The sequence below is a fragment of the Melospiza melodia genome, chromosome Z (assembly GCF_035770615.1).
Source record: "Melospiza melodia melodia isolate bMelMel2 chromosome Z, bMelMel2.pri, whole genome shotgun sequence".
Classification (NCBI taxonomy): domain Eukaryota; kingdom Metazoa; phylum Chordata; class Aves; order Passeriformes; family Passerellidae; genus Melospiza; species Melospiza melodia.
This window is the reverse complement of record NC_086226.1, coordinates 10370944-10394375: the sequence shown is the minus strand read 5'-3', so window position 1 is coordinate 10394375 and position 23432 is coordinate 10370944.

The window sequence follows — 23432 nt, the reverse complement described above, 5'->3', positions numbered from 1 at the left end:
TCTGCAGGGGACAGCAAGGCCATGAGGGACATGACACCAAAAGCGCCATTGCTCAAGTCCATGGATGCTCAGGGTGAGCCACAGCCCTTTTCACTAGGGCTAGTAGTGATAAGACAAGGGGGAATGGCTTTAAACTGAAATAGGGTAGGCTTAGATTAGAACTTTGGGAGAAGCTCTTTACTCTGAGGGTTCTGAAGCACTGTTAGAGGTTGCCAAGATAAGCTGTGGATGCCCCATCCCTGGCAGTGTTCAAGGCCAGGTTGGATGGATCTCTGAGTAACCTGGTCTAGTGGAAGATGTCCCTGCCCATGGCAGAGGGATTGGAACAAGATGATCTTTAAAGTCTCCTTCCAACCCATACCATTCTATGACTTTATGATTGTCAGACAGGTCCACAGTGATGAAGCAGAGCAGAGGCCAAGCTACAAAGGCATGTCAGTGGTTTAGGGTGACGATGAGCAAGGTGCAAGGCTGGACACTGGCATTTCCACAACACAGCTCAGAATGGCACCAATGGCCTGTGGTTTTCTGGAGCTGATGGGCAAAGCAAAGGAGACCTCAGCCAGGATTCCCACTGCTCTTTCACAATTACTGTTTTCTCAGTATCCTGGGAAAGTGCTCATTTTTGTGAAGTGAGTGCTGGCCAAGGAGCCTGGCAGCACAAACCCCTGGGTGTGCACAGGGCTTTGGCAACATATTTGACTTGAAACCTTTCCAGCTTCTTCCTGGGATGGAAGGAGCTGAGTGGTGTTGACTGTGTTCCCATACATCCCTGGGTCATTGAAGACCTCAGAGAATGTCCTGTCAGTGAGGTTTGAAAAACCCACATGGAGGAGGCACTTGGTGTCCCCACCAGCACATGGTGTGACAATTGTGAAATATCGCTCAGCTTAAGGGGAGATCAGGCTAGTACTTAGGAGAGAAATCCATTGAGTGTTACTAAATGTGGAGAAAACCCAAGCAGCTGAAGAAATTCCCAAGCTGAAGGCAGAGGTTTGGGAGGATGCTCCAGGGAAGCATACCATTTGCTTTTCCTGGCTTTCCCTCTCTCTGTTTATCACAGCCACTGCTGGAGACAGGATACTGAGCTGGAGGAGACCTTGGTCTGACCCAGGACAGCTGCTTTGATGAACACACAAGTCGCACTAAAGGATCAATTTCATCCCTTTTAGACTAGGAGTGATTCAGATACCCTGCATAGAAGAACCTCAGTGAAAGGCTCAGCCGAAAGTCATCTTCCTTCATTCACCACCCAAAGACCATTCCTTCAGAATCCTGTGGCTGTGTAGGATCAGTCTTCATCTTAATGTTATTTCCAGTCCTAATGCAAAAAAAAAAATAATTTGCAAAGTCCCTTTCCCTTCAAGAATTACAGATAAATGTTTAAATATCTTATTTTCTCAAATAATTGCAAAACTGGACAAGTAATTTGACTCCTGCTGTAAAAATCTCCTCAGAGGATGCATGTAGTGGTATTCTTCACAAAAACAATCCTTAGATACGTGAAAACTTATCCTTTTTACAGACAAATGTTTTGGTTTGTTGTATAAATCATTAGGTCAGATGAGAATTTTTTTGCTGATACATAGAATTTTTCTATGCTGCTACATTATCTCCTGTATATAACAGGTAAGTTCTTAAACAGGCACGTAAATGATCTCAGAGTCCCTTTTGCTGTCTTTTATTGCTTTGCCTGATAAGGCAGGGTATCTGTGCCCAAATAAACAAACCTCATTAGGGACAAGCTAAACAAAACCTCTAAATATTCGAAATCTGTCTGCATGTGGCCCAGCACAGCATGCCCCAGCTGGAGCTGTCTGCACCCAGTTGGCCAGAAGACATCAGAAGGTATCTGCAAAACAGCTGGAAAAAAGAAATAGCACAAGCAGGCTCTCACAGCCACACACAGGCAAGGGAAAAAAGTTAAGGGAAATATAAGTATTAAGTGAACGTTCAAAGCTTGGCCCAACTTCCATTTAATTGTAACTGAAAGTCCTTATTGCAGTACAGCAGAGGATGGTCTTATATTTTATTTTCCCCAAACTTAGGACGGCTCTGTGAGATTTTGAGCACTGCAATAAAGCTTAAATCCAAAAATTTTCACTGCATTTGGGTTCTCTTTCAAAAAGCAGGATTTAGAACTTAGATTAAGGTCAAAGCAAGTAGTGTAACCCCAAGTTTTGGATAATTAAGCAATACATTTAGTTTTGTTTCATTGATAATTCATCTATATACAGGAGCACACACACATATACAAGGTAGCAGTGAACTTAAATTTGTTGCCTACATCAAATAGATTCTGTGATTATTTTAACAGCAGCATTTGTTTTTCCTTATTCCCATTGTTTAATTGGAACAAAAACAACCTGCAGTCCCACTCACAAACAGCATAAATCTCCCAGTTCGGTAATCTGTTCTGTCGAATTGTGTTGGAGCTCTGGGGCAGTATGAGAACTCAGGCAGTCCAGGAAGTGTTTGTAGAGATAAGAGATTTGCAGAGAGAGGAGGGGTGGGGGGTGAAGAGAGAGATTACTGTGGGATTTCGGTTGCTCTGGGGCTCAGGGGCTCCAAAGAGGGCTGCAGGACAACACAGCCTCAGTCCCCTCGGAAGAGCTTTGGGTACCAGGGAGACACACTGAGCACCAGGCTGGAAAGGTTGGGTCCCAGTGTGCCTGCCCAAATTCAGGCCTCGGGGGCTCCTGGCAGAGTCCTTCACCTGCAGGACTGGAGCGACATCCCATCAGGAATGAGGAACAGGCACTTGGGGAAACGTGAGCACCTTCCATGTACCCGGAAAGGTTGTGATGGGAGAGTTAAAGAAACGCAGAGCGCATTGCGTGGCTTACAAACAAAGGCCAAAGTAAACAAAAAGCAATAACTTATCCCTCAGAAGTCATCGATTTCCCCTATTCTCACACTAGAGTACTGCAGCGTCAGGAATCTGTGTCCAAAGCCAGCACCAGGAAATCCTGACTCCCGCGGTCCAAAGCTCAGCGGGATCGTTAACTCCGGCAGATCAGCGTACAGCTGGGAATGAGACATGCGGGAGCCTCATGTGGGCAGAAAGAGCCCTAGAGAAATGGCAGAGAATGGAAAAGGGCCTCAGGCTGTGTCCTCTGCTGCTTCCACACCGGGAGAGTGAGCCACGGCTCCACAGGGCAAGGGGAGGGAGAAACGTGAAACACATCCAGTGCTGAGAGTTTGGGTCCTGGTACATGGATTTCAGGCAGTTACACACAGCAGGGAAAACAGGGCTCTTTCTAAATTGCAAAAATAATCCAGGAAAACCTGATATGAAATGCTTATTAACTAATTAAAGACGTATACAACCAGCTTCCAAATGAATTTGCTCTGGAAGGCTTGGAAACTCCTGGAAGTTGTTGAATCCAGTGTCAGAAGAGCACAGGAATACAGTGACAGGGTCTGCCTTCCTATTTGCACACGGTGAGCAAGTAATTTAATTTAATGCAAGTAATACAGGAAGTTTCCGAGCCCAGCCAGGGGACACATTGTGATCCTGGAAAGGAAGGTGTTGAAGAAGCACGAAAATTGAATAAATTACTGATTTCATGGCCACTGTAAAAGTTGTTGAGAACTAGGTAAACAAACTCTTTTTCCCAGTAGCATTAATACAGTGGGAAATGAAAGGATTAATTTGATTTAACTTGTGAAAGAATGCTTATAAAATGTGCTAAGGGCTTATGCCTTGCAGATGGGGTATTTTTAAAACCATATCCCTTCTAGCTGTGTTGCCTTAGCTGTTCAAAGCTGAAAATTTCTAAAGACATTTCAGGGAATCTGGTTTAAATGCCTGCCTGGAGATGTGCAGCTGTCACACAAGTAAATCTGCCTGAAGCGTTTCAGGAGTGAAGGCAGAAGTCAGGGTTGCTTAAATTACATAGATTAACAGAGAGGATTTGGAGATTAAATAGGAGTACCAAAGGGCAGTACAGAATCTCTAAGATGTCCTGGCTTCTTGATTTGTGTAACTAAACAGGACGAATGTAAAAGCAAGGTTTCCAGGTTTGCTGTTTGGACTTGGCAAATCTCTGCTCAGATACAAAAATATGTAAAAGCCTCTACAAGATTTTGGAACAAGCAGCTATCAAACATAGTCCAGAAGAGATAACTGAGGGACAATAAGGCTGGAAGCAAAAATTCACAACAGGAAATACAGTTTTAAAATGCAGGTGCTGTATCTGATCAACCAGGGACATAAGATTGAGTTATTACAGATTAAGTCCTTAATCCGATGTACAGCTGCAGACAAGAGCTGCTTTTGAGGTGGTAGCAAACACACTGCACTTTCAAATTTAAAGAGACACGTTTTTAATTGATCATGCTAAGGTTCACCTTTAGCAGTGAATCCCATCTTATTGCTTTTCTGGTGCTTTCTCACAATAGTTGGCTCTTTCATTTATACAGCCAAAATGGAATTGCTGGGCATCAAAAACACCCTCACAAGGTTCACTGCCATCATCTCCTGGCTTCCTTTAGATCCCCCTCTGGCTTTGACATAACAGCTTACAGAGCCCTCTAGAGACAGGCAGGCAGGATTTTACATCATGAGACAGAAAGGATGGTATGAAGCTTTTACTTGGACAGTTTGTAGTAGATCCTCATCTCCTCTAAAGCAGCTGCCTGGACACAATGCAAATGCACGTGGATCTTTTAATCACACATCTGTGTTCTGCACATGGCCCAGCAGCAAGGCAGAGTGCTGGTGGTTTTACTCTGCCAGCAGATTGTCCCAGGCTTTGCCAAGGAACCAGAAGTACTGGGGACTAGCAGGCATGATGTCCCCTGCCGCTCCCCTCTGCTAGCTGTGTGCAACAGGGCACCCAAGCCCTGCCCTTATCTCTATCCATTTCTCCTACTCCAATTCAATTCAAGTGGGCACCCTATGTCCAAAGCCTCTCAGGTAAGTCCTGACAAAACCAGGAGTCAGCTCCTCAGCTGAATTGCAGATGCCTCTGCTGTCCTGGTCCCCTCAGGTCACTGTCTGGGAGGTCTCAGCACAGGGAGAGTTACAAGAAACACACGCCTAAGGTTCCATAGCCTGTGGCCTGCTGTGGCACAGCTGCTGACTTCCCACTGCTCATCCTGGATACTTTGCCCTGTGTCCACCTTAGAGTTATTGGGATTCTTTCAGGGATTTTTGCTCTCTTCACAGGGCAGCCAGCCTAGCTGTGCTTCCTTGCCACACCTGCAGAACAGGAAATGGCCCAGCATCTCACAGAAGAAAGGGCAGAGGCCACTGTTTGTGCAGTGCACGGAGAGGATGAAGGGGAGCAGACCCACAGCTCTTCTTCGGTGCTCTGAGTAAAACCAGGGCCTGGTGGCTGTGCCCAGCAGAACAACCTGTGCCATTTTTGTCTGGAAGAGCCTTCAGCCTGCCTATCTCCTCAGCAATGTCCTGCTCCTACCCCATCACCCAGCAAAGTGCTGTGTTCATTGGCATGCTCCCCTGTTTATTTAGGTGTGACAGGTTTCCGTTGTTATTTGGATCAAACCTGCCTCATTATGTTCATTCCAAGCACTGCTTGTGTGCTGTTTTGTTGACATCTCCTAGGCATGCAGGGCACCAAGGAGATTAATAACATTCATCCAAATGTTTTTGTAGAGGTCGGTGAAAGAAAGAAATACTGGTTCTGACCTTGCAGACTTGAGATACAGATAAGAGGAATTCGGAATGTGAAGGCACTTAAGGCTTATTGCAGCAGAGGGAGAATATTACCATCCACAGGATTTCAAGCTGCTTTGTTTTTTTTTTCTGGAGGCTCAGTGCTGCTCCCTCTAATGCAGCACATCAGGGCAGAACTGCTTTGTGCAGCTGGAGCCTGCAAAAAAGGGTGTTTGAGCACTGCATGAGAAAAGTCCTCATGCAATGAGCCTCTTCAGAATATCACCTCACCATCATCTTCATCACACAGACTGTCCAGTTCTGTTCATCTTCAATCTATACTTTTCACCTAAAATAACTTGGGGAGTGATGCTGGGACGCTGACACACACAGCAATGCTTCAGGATCTCAGTGTTCAGAAGCTTGCAGGAGGTATAGCAGGAGCAACCACAGCAGATTTTAACTCTCTGGAGCCAAAAAGAACATCATTTCATCATTTATGTGCTCCCAAAAAAGAACCTGTGCTGGCACTCACAATAATGTAAGTTAAAAAAGAAAAGTAACCTAACTCAGGAGAATAGAATTGAACCAGGACCTCCCAGGAGCTTCTGTATTTCAAGACTAAACTTTTAAAAGTGCAGTTACATGTACTGATGATTGGGTTCCTGACACACAAACACACAGGGGGGGCCCATCCTCAGATATCAGCCCTTCCATTGTCTCTACTCCCACATGCCAAGGGGGGTTCCAGCTGCCTGACCCTGAGCATACATGGCACAGTGCTCACAGAACTGAGAGGCCTCTGGCTGACCCCATGAAGGCCACCTTGGGGAGCTCCTGAGGACAAGGTCTGAGTTTTGCACAGCTGTGTGCCTGGTTCAGGGAGTGACCTGCTGCTGGGACGTAGGAAGACTTGCTGCTTCCCTGCCTTTGCAGGCACAGCAGCCCTGTGGCATCACATCTGTCCACCCGATGGCAAAGCCACCACTCCTGTAGAGTCACTTGTAGCTTCAGAGCCATAGAATTGCCACAATGTGTGCCACCACCAAGGCCATTTCCAAGCCGTGACTAAATTACAGACAAATTCCTTTTTCCTGACCTGCTTCCCATTTTCCCACTTCCCTCAAAGCCAAATTTTTCTCCTGCATTAGAACAACTGCAGAAAGTTTTCTTCCTGCTGCCAAAGTGGAATTCATTGTCTTTCATGATGCCATTCTGGCCCTTGACACCTTCTTGTGCATCCTGTTTTCCCCCATTTAAAACCAGGCTCAGCATGCAGTAAATGTCCAGGTAAGAAATGCCCCACTTCCAACATGTCACCCTGTGGGACAGCAGCTAGGGTCCCTGCATCTGAATCATCTTTGTCCCCTTGGCCCTTGAGGCCATGCTGGTTTTACCATCTATGCCTGGCTGCAGTTTCTCAGCAGCTTCTGCCCAAGGTTCTTGTTCTTGGTTGCTTGGTTTGGACACTTCATCTTCCAGCTGAGGAGGCATAGCCTTGTCCTTACCACCCTCCAAGACTTGACTACTCATGTCCCTAACAACCTGATCTAATTAGATTGGCTTAGAATGGAGGTTGGATGACGGGGTCTTTGAAGGTGCCTTTAAATTTAAATCACTCCTCAACTGTGGTGCCTGCAACAGGGACTCAAGAAGACTAGGAGAAAATCAAAGTGGATGATCAAGGAGGAGGTTAAGCATGCAGCAGAGGAGTGTGAGACACCCCTGAGGCCATGAAAGCAAGGCTGAGAGGGCTGGCAGCTGGCAATGGAACCACCTGAGAAAGGCTCAGAAAGCCATTTGGTGCCAAGAAGTTTGAGAACAATCTATATGTGGAGCCCTACAGTACCAGGCAGGAAGCTGATAAAGCAGTCTGAGCATTTGAAGAAATCACCTGAGCAGAACTGCAGTATTTGGGAAAAGAAATATAAAACTTTATCTTTAGTAAGGGCACTTAACATCATCAGGATGAGTTAAAAATTAAACACTGCACTTATAAAGATCAGGGACCCCTTCTCTGCTTTTCTTGGGTGAAAACAAAACGGCAGTTCCATGAAGAAGAAAAAAATTAAAATGTATTAAACAGAGCACAGTCTGTGCCTACACAGCACCCCATTAATACAGGAAAAAAATTAGGCAGGCATGGGTAAGGATTTAAATATGATTGACTTAATTCTTTTATATTTTGACCAGCACATATTAAAGGTATTTGTTTCCTTTCCTTACTAAGTACAAACCCAGATCTACAATTATCAAGTCTAGAAGAGAAGGAAATATTAAGGTAAAGTAAGGTTCATGCTGGTTTTGGATGAAGAGAGGGTGCAAAACCCATGAGTGACTTCATTACAAAAATAAAGATTAACAAAAGAATTTACCAACACATAGACAACAAGTGGAAGACTGCACAGTTACACTTCCAGGGCCAGTTGGGTGAGGGACATAGGGAGATTTTATGTGAGGGCTTTTTGTTTTCTTTCTAACAAGATATGATTCTACGAGTAGGAATCTTGTTTATGATCCTTTTCATAAGCCTTTAAAGCCACTTGTTAGTGTTGGACACCAAGTGGGATCTTGGCAAAGAAGTAACAAAGGAAGAAGCCTAAAAATCATTAAAATATGCCACAGGAACAGGGTAAAACACATACACCTTGAGACAATTATTATCCAGAAAAGGGTGATTTCATCTTTGAGGGGTATGAGTGAGGCCCAGTGATCTGCCCTCTCAGTGAGGGTGGGGAATGGAGAGCCACACAGCAGCAAAGATCTGAGGACTATCAATGTATTAGAAACCACAGAAGCACCTGAGAATGGTCCCACAGGAATTAGACCTTCTTCCCACAAAAAGGCTGTTGGATCAATATCCCAATTGAATGCATTTACACCAATGCACACAGCATGTGCCAAAAACAGGGGGAGCTGGAAGCTGGATATCCTGCAAGAAGGAAAACCTAAAGGTACAGAAAAGTCCACATGTGCTGAAAATTGAGCCAGCGAGGGAGAAGATTGGCCTGGCTGAACAGAGAGCTTTGACTGACGGTCAGGGGAAAAAGGAGAGTTTGTGTCTAGAGGAAGGGGCAGGTGACTCAGGAGGACTAAAAACATATTGTGAAATTATGCAGGGAGAAAATCAGAAGGGCCAGAACCCAACTACAAATTAATTTGGCTACTGCTATAAAAGGCAATAAAAAATGTTTCTATAAATACAACAGCAAGAAAAAGAGGGCTAAGGAGAATTTGTATCCATTACTGGACATGGTGGAAACATAGCAACAAAAGATAAGAAATGCCGAGGTGCTTTATGCCTTCTTTGCCTCAGTCTGTAATAGTAACCCCAGTTGTTCTGGGGGTACACAGCCCTGTGAGCTGGAAGACAGGGATGGGGAGCAGAAGGAAGCCCCTGTGATCCAAAGGGAAATAAATGGTCAGGGACCTGCTGCAGCACTTGGATGCACACCGGTCTGTGGGGCAGATGGGATCCACCAAGGGCCCTGAGGGAGCTGGTGGAAGTGCTCACCAGACCTCTCCCATCATTTACCAGCAGCCCTGGCTCACCAGAGGCTCCAGCTGAGTGGAGCTTGGCAGAAACAGAGCCCATCTACCAGCAGGGCCAAAAGAAAGATCCAGGGAACCACAGGCCTGGCAGCCTGGCCTCAGTGCCATGAAGGTCATGGGGCAGAGCAGCCTGAGTGCCATCATGGACACACACAGGAAACCAGGGGATCAGGCCCAGCCAGGATGGGGTTGTGAAAGGCAGGTCCTGCTTGACCCACCTGACCACCTCCTGTGACAAGGTGACCCATGTGGTGGGTGAGGGAAAGGCTGGGAATGTGTCTGCTTGGACTTCAGCCAAGCCTTTGACACCATCTCCCACAGCATCTCTTGGAAAAATCTGGCTGCTCATGGCTACTCACTGTTCTCTGGGTGAAAACTGCTTGGATGGCCAGGCCCAGGGAGTGGTGGTGGATGGTGCTGCATCCAGTTGCTGCTGGTCACCAGAGGTGCCCCCATATATCAGTGCTGGCCCAGTCCTGTTTATCTTTATTGATGATCTGGGTAAGGGATCAAGTGCCCCCTCAGGCAGTTTGCAGATGGCACCAGGCTGGGTGTGAGTGCTGATCTGCTGGAGGGCAGGGGGGCTCTGCAGAGGGATCTGCACAGGCTGGATCCACGGGGCCAATTGTGTGAGGTTCAACCAGGCCAAGTGCTGGCTCCTGTCCCTGGGTCACAGCAGCCCCTGCAGCTCCAGCTGGGACAGTGGCTGGGAAGCTGCTGAGTGGGAAAGGCCCTGGGGGTGCTGGTCAGCAGTGGCTGAACATGAGCTGGGGGTGCCCAGGGGGCCAAGGAGGCCAAGGACATCCTGAAAGTATCAGCAATGGTGTGGGCAGCAGGAGCAGGGCAGTGACTGCCCCTCTGTGCTGGGCGCTGGTGAGGCCACACCTCAAATCCTGGGCTCAGTTTTGGGCCACTTATTACAGGAAAGACTTGGAGGTGCTGGAGTGAGTCCAGAGAAGGGCAAGGAGCTGGGGAAGGATCTGGAGCACAAGTCCTGTGAGGAGCAGCTGAGAGAGCTGGGGTTGTTTATCCTGCACAAAAAGAGGCTTAGGAGGAACCTTGTTGCCCATGACCTGAAAGGAAGATGTAGACAGGTGGGGGTCTTCTCCCATGTAAACAAGCAAAAGAACAAAAGGAAATGGCCTCAATTTCTGTCAGGAGTTTTTTAAATCAGATATTAGGAAAAGGTTATTCTCTGATATGCTCATCAAGCACCAGAACAGGCTGCCCAGGGAAGTGGTGGGGTCACTGTCTCTGGAGGAATTTAAAAGTTGTGTAGAAGTGACACTTAGGGACATGGCTAAGTGGTGGAGTTGGCAGTGCTGGGCTAATGGTTGCACTTAATGATCTAAAGTAATTTTCCAGCCTAAATGATTCTGTGACTCTATGACTCTAAGCAACAATCCCAAGCAGTAACTATCTGCACTGACAGCTATATTAATTCATCTGAACTTGGATGGAGAGAGGGACATCAGACCTTTAACTTCAATTCAAGTTACTTTCCAAAATCAACATTTGCCAAAGTCTTGTTGAAATGAGCAGGCACAGAGCCAGGATTGCACATTCATACCACTGTGTTCAGCTCCTATTGAAGCTAAAGCAAGATCTGCTATTAGCTGGAGTTGGGATTTTTTGCACACAGCTGATGTCTGGTGAGATTTGGGAATGGTATTTGAAACCTGATGACACTGAATCTGGTTGATTTATTATATCATTAAGTTATGTTTTTCATGCTTTTGAGATCTAGCTGTGATAGCTGACAAATCTGTTTTGTTTCCCCATTCCACATCCAACTTTTAGACACCTAATTTTACTCTAGTATAATCACACTATTTATTAACTGAGACAGTCTCATGCTTGAAATTCATTCCGGACCTCAACCTTCCCAGAAAAGGCATGTGATGGACTGGTTTATTCAGCTATTTTCTCACATCAAACTGCATAAACTGGGCCTGGGGCTCCAAAATCAGGTACCTCTTCATTGCTGGGTACATGACAGCAAGGCCAATCTTGTGGACATCCAGCTGGCACATGTTCCAACAGGTCTCTCCTATTGCAGCAGTTATCCAGACTGTGGGGTTCTGGGTCATACCTTGGCACTCTTTGTGCCTTGCCTGCTGACATCTCACCAGCCTTGCCAGAAGTTGTTTCAGGGAACATAAAGCAAGACTGCTTTGTCTGTGCACCCCCAAGGCCTGGCACGAGGCATCCCAGCCCTTCCAAAGCCTCACGTGCTGCACACAGGGAGCCACAACGCATTCTCCAGCACCTTGTGACCCACTGTACTTTCCACTGCTTTCACAGGATTATAAGGAACTGAAGCTTCATTAAAAGCTCGTAATTGAGCTTCATATTTCTTTGCTGTTTTCCTCAAGGGCTCACACATTTCAATGCGTTTTGGTCACAGACTATGAGGGACTGGGGTGAGAAGCAGGGCAGAGTGAGGTACTTTCCTCCTTTCCCAAAACTGCAGCCACATCAAAACATACCATATTTTTTATGGCAGAAATTGCATTTGTCACAACCCAGAAAAAATCCCTTTGCATGCTGCTGTTTCCCCTCATGGTAACACTGTTGAAAGCCTCTTCTCCACACTGTGGCTCTCTGTTTCACATTCCTCCTCTCTGAACAACACCATGGGTCTATCCCAAATCACACCCTTGGTCTTCACCCCAGGTCTGTGGATTGCTCCAGCAGGGCAGATGCACCGTGCAGGTCAGGACAACTTGGCTGAGTGTCCTGCTCCAGACTGCAGTGTTCGTTCACAGATCCAAGTGAGGGGGATGTCCCTGCACAGCTGATTTGCTTTGCCTCAGTTATTTTCTCTCACTCCCAAGTAAACAACCCATCCTGCTTCAAACAGTCACCTGTGAACCTGTGATCCTAGCTTTGCTTCTTTTATACCCTTGTTTTTCACTTTGTCTTTGGTTAGCAACTCCCCTCTGCATCATTTGAGTAATGACTCCTTTCACATCTTTTATCTGTAAGTTTCAACCACTTTTTTAAACTAGTTTAACCCCAGGTTGGGATGGTATGTGCTTTTCCTAATGCTTAGCAGTTTCTCCCACTGCTACTTTGTTAATTGCCCTCGAATGGATTCTCCATCCACAGAGATTCAGGCAAATGCATAGAATTAATATTCAGTGTGGGCAATAGCTCTGAACTAAGCAGGAGGCTGGACTGGACCTTTGGGTTACATAGGACTCTCCACACCATTATTTCTATGATTCCTGCATGGCACAACACCTGAAAGGGTGCTTTCTGTCACTCTGTGTTTGGGACCTTTGAACTATTTCATTGTATAGTCTTTGAATTACAACTTTGTGCAGATTCTCTGCTTTATTAGGCCTACTTGTTCATGCTCAGAACAAGACCTTCACAGAAACTAAACCGGTGCAGGATTTCAATGAAAAAGGATGCTCTACTAAAACTCAGCCACACTGACAACCTGTCTGCCAGGGAACAGATTTTACAACACTCCTCCATCACTTGGTCACGCGATGCAAAACTTCCAGCAGGCTGTGTCCTTTCCTGCCATCACATAGTTATTTTGTTGTTGGTTCCAGGCTGGAGAGCCAGTGGAATGCATTCTTGCAAAGCCTAATCTTAAAACCATTGAGATTTGTACAAAGTATTGGATCAGTCTGCTGCATCCTAATTCCAGAAATGGGCAGATGGCAGAGAGCAGAGCATATTCTAAGAGAACATATTGGAATGTCATAAGAAGCAATAATGAGTAAAATTTGTTTTCATAGTGAAACATTTAATATGCATGACATGCACTGCACAATTACTCACATTCTTAAAATGAAATGGATAAATGTTTCCAGCAGGCATCATCTTCCAACAATTCTTTCAAGTTGATGCCAAAGGAAAAAAAAGTAAAAAAACAGCTAGTAAAATTTCTGTACAGAACATACCAATATTGTCTCCAAAGCTATCAGACATGTTTTCATGAAGATTAAAGTCAGGTTAAGAGAGAGGCATCCAAAATATATTTTTTCTAAGGGTGGGGATAAGTCAGTGAATCACGTAGGACCACTGTTTCACGTAAGATATTTTGTTTCCATTAGAAAAGGACTGTGGATTCCAAAGCATATTTATCTCTATTTACAATTCTGATTTAGCTTAAGCTAGGTTCAGATCTGATCAAATGTCCCACTAGATGTGACTCCCAAATAGATGAATGTTTGCAGAGGAGTGTAAAACTCTGAATGGTCTCTCCTGTTACTGTAGCTGGCAACACCAAAATCTGTCCACATTTAAACAAGGTGCTTCTATCCCAGGTTTGCAGAAACAAAAGCAAAAAAAAAAACCTGATGATCTACTTTCTGAATGCCTTTTTTTAATAGTCACATCCTTCCTGCACACATAGCACTCAAAGCAATCCCAAACACTGTCTAGTCAATGTCTACCCATCTTTCAAGTTCCTTTATCATCTCTTCAGCTGCTATCTGTGCAATTCTTTCCAAGTAGTTTTAGAAAATACACTCCCGTCTTTTCGCTTTTAGAGGCTGGTGCTAACTTTACACTGTAATAATCTGTTGTTATTGCCCCACCCTTGCATTTGTCTGCTTCTCTGTCTAACCAAAATTTTATCATTTCTTGTCTCTAAAATGCCCATCATGTGCCAGATGCTGACACAAATAAATAATAATCTTCAGTTTGCAGGCGGGGATCATATCTAGGTTTTACAAGAAAAAAAAAGACTTTAGCTATTACCCACTATTATTGATCTGTTTCTGGGCAGTGATTCCAGATGTCACCTTGGCAACATTGCAAAAACCCCAACCAGGACCCTTCAAAATGTGGGCCTGTGATTGCTGGAATGGTGAGTGCAGGGCAACAATCAGCAGCCAAGACTGAAACAGGTCATCTAAGAAAGCAGCTGTCCTGGATGCACACACAGCCATGCAAAACTGGGCAGGGAGATCCAGCCTCAGGACTAGGCAGGTCCTGGGAACGGGAGGAATTGCTGCAATTTCAACTCTCAGGTTCATGCATACAAAATGTTCACAGATTCTTTGTTATGCTCACTTTTCACAGCTTTTGCAAGATTCCTGCTTAAAGCTGGTAGTGTTCTTGCTTATTTCAGTAGTTGTTTTTCCTCTCTCAGCTGCTGTATTACTTTGTGTATTTATTCCAGGACACTTTCTTCTCCTTTTCTCTTACATGTTCTGAACTCTTACATGCTCTTAATTTGCTCAGTCTTCTTATCATTTGAGATACCAATCGTGGTTGCTACCTATTGTTTGCAGCAGCAACACATTGCTTGCCTACACTTGTAGTTGGACACAAGTAAATGCCATGGAATTTACCATCTTGGCTCCATCCAGTGACCTTTTCCATCTCAAAGGCATGGATACTGACACAGCTGCAGATTCAATTGCTTTGTTCTATTTTTCTTCCCTTGAGGAAGCCCCTGTGGTGGTACCAGCTGGTTGACAGCTTGCAATGTGGATTGGGTGTGAGTGATCTGGACAGTGGGGTGTCTGGCTCTGTCACACACAAATGGATGCTGAAAACACCCACGTGTGTCATGCACAGGCCCTCATATCCTACACCAAATCCTATTTAGGAGACATTAGTAGGTTAATACATTGCTGAGATCAGTAGTGAGAAGGTAGATATTGCCTGTGGTATTAAATCATGGTGAAAAATAACGAATGTTGGTCTGGACAATGCACCAGCCTTATCAGACAATTATCAATGTGACTAATGATGTGCCAAAAGTATCAGACTGAATTAGTGGTCTATAATGTTCCTTCAGCTTTTCTCGCTCTAAAAATGGTCTGTAACATTTCTGCAGTGTTTTCTGGTGATTACTCATTATGCACTAAATTTCCAGGTGAGTAACTATCTGTGAAATGCTGTTTTTGTGACATATCATTCAGCCATGTACCCATGAGGAGTCAGAGCAGTAACACCTCCCTGACCTACACTGTTCATGAAGAGCAATGCTCTGTGCTGCAGCATTTCATTCCTAATTGCTCCCTGAAAGAGCAACAAAATGTTTTAAATCAAGTGGAAATTGACAGTCTCTGCAGAAATCAAGACTGCTACTTCATCCTGAAAAGATCCTGAGATAACTTCACATAAGACATACAAGAAAAATATAAGAACTTTGTTTTCAGGCACCTAGGGGCAATTTGTTTCAGACTTCTTTGTCTTCTTCTGCATTCTTAACTCTCTTAACTCTTCTTTCCTGCATATTTTCTCCTTTACACAGTCCAAAATTCTTCAGACAGGGATTGTCTCTTTTTTCTCTTAAGGAATGTACCTACTGTGCCCTCAGTTCTCCAGCCCAAGGCCTCTAAACATAAAGAAATAAAAATATTATTACTTAGGATAATAGAATAATGAATTGTCCTCAGAAACCTCATTAATTCCATGTGCCCCACTGTGTGTCCTGTTTTTGTCCCCTCCCTTTAACCGATGACTGGGCATATGAAAGAGGATGCTTGATTCAGGGTTACCCTGCAGAGCCTGGTTTGCTATTCTAACCAAGTTCTGGGAATAACAGCACATTTTTCATCTTGGAGAAACAAGATACAATAATAAAGAATATTAATCAAATATTGTATTGTGTTCTCATCTTTGGTGAGCCTGAAACTATTTTCCACACTAAAAGAAAATAAATAATTAATAAAGAAAGCTCTTTTGTGAAGGAACACAAGCTGAAAAACATCCTATAAAGTTACAAAGTAAAATGCAGTGTGTTTTTATAGTGGCCTATGAAATGCTTATAAATATTGTTTATTTTCAGTACCATGGACCTCTGAACATGCAATAGATGACAATTAAGTATCCAATTCATTTTTGTAGATATTTTTCTCTACAGAACCTGGTTGCATATTTATTACAGCATGCCACATGCCAATTCTTCTCTGTTTGTCATAGTAACCACAGCCAAATGCCATCTCAGCTGAAAAAAAGTGTCCTACAAAGACTGGAATGTATCATTCAACTCAAAAAAATAAGGGATTGTAATGCCAGTGTGCTCACTGTTTTTGAAAGGAAAAGCATCATGTTTTAAAGCATTCAATATATGCAGGAAGCATACTTCAGGGTGCCTCTCCTGGTGTTTTTCTTCCCTTACTGCACTGCAGACAACCCCATGTTGTTATTTCCCCTTTTTTTCCATATCCTAAGTGTAGTTTCCCCGCTCTAGATACATTTCAGCACAATGGGAAAAATGTTTTGTCCTGTGCAGTGTGTAGTAATTTCCTCTGAAATGCCCTCTCACTGGAGAGAAAGAGCCTGTGTCTGCCTGGCAGCACGAAAAAGTCCCATTTTCCAGGGGTCATGCACAGCTCACAGGGTGCTGCTTGGTTCAGAGAGGTTTTCCTCCACCCAGGAGGAAAACTGGTGTTATCATGGGAGGGTGGCCTCCAGGCTGTCTCAGGGAGGACAGAGGAGCCCTCATGTCCTGCCCCAGCCAGAGGGAAACCTGCGAGTTTGGATGTCATAATGCCCTGGTTACACAGCTCTGGTTCAACCACTGGTCTCTGCATGAGACAGCATATAAAGACACACATAAATTAGAAATTCTTACTAGCATGTCTCTGACTTCCAGGGAGGCTGAGTCCCAAACCAGCCCAAATGATCAGACATTTTAGCCCCTGTCTTTAAGAACATTTAAAAGCCTAACTCTGGATGGGGTGGTTCTTCATCTTTTGATACAATCAGAACCTACTCTTTGAGCAACCTTAGATGGGCTCAGATGAGTTAGGTTATTTATCTGATCTCCCATAAAGCAAGAGCAGAACCATTCTCCAGGGTTCTACAGCACATTATAGTGAACATTTACATAAAAAATTTTAACAGCTATATAAAATTCAGGGACATGGATTATCATCTCCTAAACCTCAGTTTTCAGCATCATGTATTTGTGTATTTGGCAGAGGCTGCGAGGAAAAGAGTTTTGCTTTGTACAATGCGTTTCTGACATATTTTTTTAATAAGTTCTTAATAGTTAATTTAATTAGTGGAATCCTCTAATTTCCTGCTCTTATTTGTTGTTTACTGCAGGACAGAGGCACCTGTGTGAAGGAGTGAAGGCTTCAGCTGCAAACTCTACATCAGCCTTCTCTTCACCCGGGCTGTTCTGGAGTGATGGGCCTCAGCCTTGGCCAAACTTCTACTTGGAGGGTGGGAGTGACCCTTAAGGTGAAGTGACAGATTAATTGAAAAAGAAATAGTGTTACAAAGTAAAAAGTAATTGTAAACTCGGGTGGAATGTGTAGATGGTACCAGAGTTATCAAAATACCTAAGGAGATGTAGCCCTTACATTAACCACAAAAATGAATATCAAGTGGGATGCCATGGGATTGCTACTGAAATGTCTTTTGTAGGACTTGGTGGCTTTCTCAGGATGTCTCCTCAAAGCTGGTCTGGGTCTCAAGGCTCTCAGGGTGGCTCTGAGCCCCCTCACAAAAATTCCAGTTGGCCACTGGGCTGGAAGCCCCCAGTGTCCCCCAGTGGGCACAGGGCAGAGCTCTGGGGCTGGGACGACTGGAAAGAGCAGAGGGCTCCTTGTTCAGGTGGTGATGATCCCTACTGGAGCAACAATTACACTGCAGCGAAACTGAGGAGAGGGATTGCTGGAAGATGGTCTGCCCTGTGAGTTTTCACTGCTCGGGTGTCGCCACATTTCACAGAGAAAAGCAAGGCACAACTTCGCAAAAAATTTCTGGGATTCATATTCTCTAAACCTCAGAGAAAGGAAAAACAATTCTTATCTCATTTGCTGCGCCTGTGTTTGTTCACAAGTGGGATGCATTGTGGAAGATTGTTTACCTGAGGGGAATTGATGATTGGATTCTGGTGTGAGTGTTTTGATTCATTGACCAATTGAATCCAGGTGTGTGTGTGTCAGGACTGTCACTGACAGTCATGAGATGCTGTGAAGGGGAGTGCTTGGCAGATTTAGTTTAGATGTAATATTTAGATGTAATATAATGTAATATAGTGTAGAATAATATAGTATAATAAAGTAATTAATTGGCCTTCTGGTAAGATGGAGTTCTCCTCATCATTTCTCCCTGCCACAGGGGTTGTCCTGTTCGGATACTCGAGCTGGCAAGGTGTAGGACAGAGGTGCAGCCTTGAAGGGTGGGCGAGCCCTGCATTGACCCAAGACTGCAGGCAGTGCAGTTACAGCCGGATACATAAGAGCTGTGCTAGTGCAACATCACACATCCAGTAAAATTCACGCCACCTAACTGAGCTTGGACTGAGGGAGGTGCCAGAACAAGATCTGTAAGGCTCTCACCTTCAGCTGCAGCTAAGGAACAGCTTCCTTCTCCACGACCTGAGCAGTAGCTCTCCATCTGTGCTATCTTGCTATTTGGCAGGAACTCTTGGGAAAAAGTAGAACATAAACACTCCAACAACACAGGAGAACATACTTTTTGGCAGATCCTTTTTAAGCAGACATGTCTAGGTCTGCAGCAGTGGGTCCTCTGTGGCCAGTGGACATTTTGGAGAGTTGGAGCACGCACCTGGAGCAGCCCCAGCCCGCTTGCTGCATTAGCAGAGATTCAATCCATCATCACTTGGAAATAACAACAATGGAGAAGTGGCTGGAAGCACGGGTGCAGATTGAGGGCTGACAGGAACTTCCACCACAGTCATAAATCTGGGGGGAGAAGCAGATGCTCACCCCATCCCCAAAACTGATTTTGCCTAATGTGAATCAAGCCAGGCTTGAGTTGCCCACGGACAGGTTACCTGGTGGGAGCTGCCTGGACACTGAAAGAGATGACAGGGAAAAGTAGTGTGAAGATGCAATTTTCCAGAAAACCTCTTGTGCTTCTTAATTCTCCTCCCAAATACCATTCCTTTGTCTCTACTTCTTCTGCACTCCCTCTTTCCACCTCTTTATTGACAGGAGGCACTGAAGTGGGAACAGCAGAAGGAGTTGGTGGAAGAGCTGTGGCCTGACCTCTCCTGCAGGAAGGTGTCCCACCAAAATGATTGTTCATCTACTGCTCCTTTCCTCTTTTCATAAATTTGAAGACATGAACAAAGACCCTTCCCCAGTCATCATCATTCAGCAGGAAACAGAAAGGATGGGAAAGGAAAACAAGCTGAACACTGCACACATAATTTGAAATTTATTTGCACTGTTTAGAGGATTTGGGGGATTTGAAGGCCACCAGTCTCAGCATCTGTGCTGAGATGCTTTGGGATCACAGCCACACAACAGGGCAGCCCCCTGCTCAGGGCAGGGTCACTGCTGCATCAGCTGCACGTGTCAGTGCACCTGCAAGGTCTCTGCAAACCCAGGAGAGTTGTGGTAATGGTGCCAGGGTCTCTGCACTGCAGAGTGTGGGCTACATTAGCCAGGATTGCTGTGCATGCATTGCTAATCTCATCTAAGTCTCATCTGCCCCTCTCCCGGCAAATGTGGCAGCCTGTGCAAGGGAAGTGGTGGAGGGTGCATTGAAACACATCTTAGTTTCCTGGTTTCCTGGCTCATTGAGACAGATCTGGCTGGAGCATTCAGATTTTGGCCACAAAGTTTGGCCTTGCCCTGTGCAGATTTGAGATGTGAAAAATGTGCACACCTGTGTGTCAGAGTTCAAAAGGGGTTCTGCATATTCCCTGAGCCAAACACAACCTGAGAGCCTGGTCCCCAGGAAGAATCAGGGAAGATACTGAAACCTGAGCTCAGGAATAAAAGGAAATTAAACCTGTCTGGGTTTCTTTAGTGGGAATGCAGTGCAATTCCAGTGCATTAGCTCTAATCCCATCCACAAGGCAATGTTACACACTCAGGAGAGACAAGAAAATGCTCTCAGCAGCAGCAGCAATGTGAGTCTGAAATTTAGTATTTACATTCTTCTGACAACTCAGATTACTCAATATATCAATTAATGTCCCTGTGGTCCAATGATGACTCTCTAACTGTGTTAGCATGTTTATGGGAACAAAGTACATTTTGTGGCATGTTAATATATGTGAAGTATTTCACATGCTGGGCCTTAGAATTAGACCAAGCACGGTATCAATCACCCAAGAGCTATAGTGTCTTATTAATTTATGTTAAATAGGAAGAATAAAATCATATTTTGAAGACAATTTGGTAGACTATGAAAGGCATATCAAAGGAAAGACAGCATTCAGGATTTCTGGCCCCTATCACTGAGTTATTCTCTCATACACTTTAACACTAATATTTTCTAAATAATTAGACATGTGCCACATAGCTAGTTATCTCCACATCAGACAGGCACAACATAGTCACTACTTCAGAAAGCATAACATTTTATTATATAAATGTGAGCCAAAGAAAGGTGTTTGAATAAGCTTAACTTCTGATTAGGTCTCAGAACCCAAAATAAAAATCCATCTTGAGCCTTTTCAGCTAGGAGAAAAAAAAATTAACACCGTTTGGACACAGTTAAAGTTCAGTGTAACCTTTCCTAAGGAAAGCTGAAAGCCACTAGAACAGCGTTGCAGACAACCTTGTACCCTTGCAGACATTTTTCCAAAGGGCCTGGTTTACTGTGCCCAAAGCAGCCCTGAAATCCAGAGAAAATAAAATAACAACCCACGTGAGACACCATCAGTCTCTGACTCCAGAAGATTCATGCAGCCCATGGAGATTACACTGAAAACTGCTGCAACTGAGAAAACAAGGTCATGTTTCAAGAGTGTTTGACTGAAATAGCTGATCAGACACTGGCTTTGGCCTTTCCCCCAGGAACTGCAGCAGATTTTTTTGGGTTTTTGTTTATGTAAAGCAATAGGCTGAAATAGGACCTGTTTTCAAAGAGAGTAACATAACACTTGTTGCCAGAAGATGAACAAACATCTCTGGTCACTGAGGAGCTGCTGCAGCAGTGCAGGGTAGGTAGTGAGGGGCTGGGTATGTCCAGTGCAGCACTCCTGGGTGCTGACTTTCCTGATTTATATTGAGGGATAATATTATGAGCAGCATCAGCAGGAAATCAAGCAGTTGAAGATTCATTTTTAGCAATGGGAAAATCTCTGATCCCATCAGTTTTTACTTTGGAACAAATTAAGAAAACTAATTGCCTTTCTTTGCAGAGCAATAAGTAAGATAAATCATTCCATTGGGATACACACTCCAGAAACAAAAAGCTGCCTAAACTATTCCTGATTCCTGCTTGCAATGATGAACCAGATTTTTTTTTCATATTTCAATAATGAACTGGATGCTGATTTCCCAGGATTTGGGTGAAAAGGATCACATGATAAGAGAGATGGAGATTAGCATTTAACCTTTGTGTATTATCTGCCCTAAGGACCCCCCTTTTAAAACAGGGTAGGTGGTGTTATGTTGTTCATATTACACCAAAGTAATCTTCCTGAAAAAGTTGTTTCTTTCTCATCCCCACTTGAGCCCAAGAGAAGTTCTGACACGCACAAGATGTGCTGGGGCTCACTTACCTACTGTGCAGAAGAGGAGGTGAAAGAGAGCATTCAGTTCTTTCTATGTGGTTTTTTTTTTCATATATTTCATGTGCATAAATACATGACAAAAGATTGTGAGATGTCCAGATACACATTTTCATGGGGTGCAACAGAGCTTTAGTCAGATATAAGCAGTCCCGAGACTTTACTTTCCAGGTTACCTCATTCCTTCTAAAGGACTTCAGTCCCTTAACTATTCAAAATATGCTAGGATAAACCACATTTTACCCCTCATTAATATTCTTTAAACTGCTTGAATGTCAGGGTGTAGTTTTAAAGACCAGATAGAGGTGAACTGTGCCTACACCATTACCAGAAACAGGGAGCTCGCTCTTTACCCAATGCCCTGCTCCAAGCTCCTGCTCTTCCCTCTCAGCCTCCACGGCCACACAGAGAGGAAGATGTGCACTGAAACACCTGAGTAAAAACCCATCCCACCCCCAAAACCCACAAAAAGAATCCCCTGAAGCTGATGTTAAGGCATTGTCCCCTGTTTGTCCCTGGGTCAGCCCCGCAGCCCGGGAGCCCCTGTTGATCCCGTGTCAGTGGGCACACGGAGCTGTGGGAGCAGCACTCCAGAGACAGGACACAAACACACAGGAGGTGGAGATGGATGAGAATATCTATCACACCAGTCTCAGAGAGCTGAGAAAAGAAAAAGGAGAGATCAAAATGCAAACTGAGAGCTGTGCAGGAGACAGCAAGAACAGGTGAGGACAGGAACACAAAATAAAGGGAAACAATCTGCCCTGAGGATAGACAGGGAGCTATGCACCACATGCACAGAAATGCAGTTTGCCGGATGTGCAAGAAGCAGAAATGGAGAAAAGCAGTCAACATAGCTCCTCACAACAGAAGAAGTGAGGAAGAGCCAGAAAAAGCCATTTGCAGCAGATACAATTTACTACTTAATAAAAGAAATGAGAATGTGCTAAATACTGAGTAATGCACTCCATGCCTGCTAAATTTATTTATAGGCAGAGAACAATATTGTCTGAGCTTCCTCAAAAGAATACACTGAAGCATACTCCACAAGGCTTAGTGCTCAAATTTTTAGTTTTGTCCAGAAGAAAAGATGCTCCTGGGTATTTTGCTAGTTAAGATTATGACCTGACTGAGCCAATGAGATTGAAGTCAACAGGATTTTTGTCATTGAATACTCATCATTGTTTGCTTTTGCTTTTGAAAACTGATGGCCAACAAAACCTTTTAGAGAAATACAGGAATATAAATAAAGTGGTGCTGAAAGGAGAGGTTCTACCTCCTGGTTGATCGATTTTAGGAAAGAAGAGAATATAATTTGTATTATTAAGAGATAAAAAATATACTGCCGCTTAGACTAAATTCTTTCTCCTTTTCCCTTAATTCAGATTCACCATTTGGGACAAGTAACATCATAGCTAAGAAAAAAGTTCTGTTACTCAACACACTCAAGATGAAAGGTGTTGCCAGACCACACCTCCCATGGATAACAGAGGTAGCAGAACAGTTGTAGAAAGGCTGAAAAAAAAATTTAAAAAAAGGTCTCTGCTAGGCCTTGGAAGAAAGATTTTTTGCGAGTTTATTTCCCCCATGAACAGACTTGTTTGTACCATTTGTGTGATTCTGTGATGAAAAGGCACATACTGTATGTTCAGTAACATTCAAATCTGGAAGAGAATTGACTGTGCCATTGTCACACTAAGTGTGTGTTTCCTAAAAAACATTTATAATTTTTTAAGAAGTCACAAGGCCTCCTTATCCTGCATTTTATTAATGCAATCACTTATTCCCAAATCAGAGTATATTATTTCATTCCTTTTCGGTTTTTCC